Below are 1,588 nucleotides of genomic sequence, written 5' to 3' on the forward strand. Positions count from 1 at the left end.
CATGCCAATTTTTTACCACATCATCTTGGTGGCACTACATTACATGAAGCAAGGTTCCACGTGTTTCTAATATTTTAATATTTTTTTGGAATTAGAATGACATGTCACTCCATGCATACATATGCATGTGTCCATGTCGTGAGACAAATATGTTTGAAAAGTCCTTGTAATTTACTACACATGGAATTAACTCACACACAAGTACACAAATATGATTTTTCAAACCATTAAGGTTAGGCGTTGCATGTAGATGTAGTTCAAATTTGAATTACTGTCATTAAATGCCTAGAAAATCACTTACATGTCTTTAAAACGTCAAATGACCCCTAGAATTTTCCAAAATTTCACATTACAGTTGTAGTAGTGCACATTAGACATAGAAAAAAATTGAAAGCCGTAAGAGGAAGCTATCTTCAGTTCGTCATCAAACATGCATTGTTCCCTCTTGGAACCACGAGCCGTCTAGTAAGTTGCTCTGGTTTATGAGTTGTGTGTGTCCAAACTATCGTCAAACAAGGCAAGTTTTTACCACAATATCTTGGTGGCATGACATTACATCAAGCAAGGTTTCACATGCTAATGATTTTTTTTTCATTTTTTGGAATTTAAATGCCATGTCACTCCAAGAAAACATATGCATGTGTCCATATCGTGAGACAAATATGTTTGAAAATTCCTTCTAATTTACTGCACATGGAATTAACTCGCACACAAGTTCACAAATATGATTTTTCAAACCATTATGGTTAGGCGTTGCATGTAGATGTAGTTCAAATTTGAATTACGATCATTAAATGGCTAAAAAATCACTTAAATGTATTTAAAAGGTCAAATGACCCCTAGAATTCTCGAAAATTTCTCATTACAGTTGTAGTAGTGCACGTAAAACGTAGAAAAAAAATTGAAGGCCATAAGATGAAGCTATCTCTCGTTCGTCATCAAGCATGCATTGTTCCCTCTCGGAACCACGAGCCTTCTAGTGAGTTGCTCTGGTTTATGAGGGGTGTGTGTCCAAGCTTTTATCAAACATGCCAATTTTTTACCACACCATCTTGGTGGCACTACATTACATGAAGCAAGGTTTCACGTGTTTCTAATATTTTAATATTTTTTTGGAATTAGAATGCCATGTCACTCCATGCATACATATGCATGTGTCCATGTTGTGAGACAAATATGTTTGAAAAGTCCTTGTAATTTACTACACATGGAATTAACTCGCACACAAGTACACAAATATGATTTTTCAAACCATTACGGTTAGGCGTTGCATGTAGATGTAGTTCAAATTTGAATTACTATCATTTAATGCCTAGAAAATCACTTACATGTCTTTAAAAGGTCAAATGACCCCTAGAATTTTCCAAAATTTCACATTACAGTTGTAGTAGTGCACGTTAGACATAGAAAAAAATTGAAGGCCGTAAGAGGAAGCTATCTTCAGTTCGTCATCAAACATGCATTGTTCCCTCTTGGAACCACGAGCCGTCTAGTAAGTTGCTCTGGTTTATGAGGGGTGTGTGTCCAAACTATCGTCAAACAAGGCAAGTTTTTACCACAATATCTTGGTGGCATGACATTACATCAA

The sequence above is a fragment of the Triticum urartu genome, chromosome 5 (assembly GCF_003073215.2).
Source record: "Triticum urartu cultivar G1812 chromosome 5, Tu2.1, whole genome shotgun sequence".
Taxonomy (NCBI): domain Eukaryota; kingdom Viridiplantae; phylum Streptophyta; class Magnoliopsida; order Poales; family Poaceae; genus Triticum; species Triticum urartu.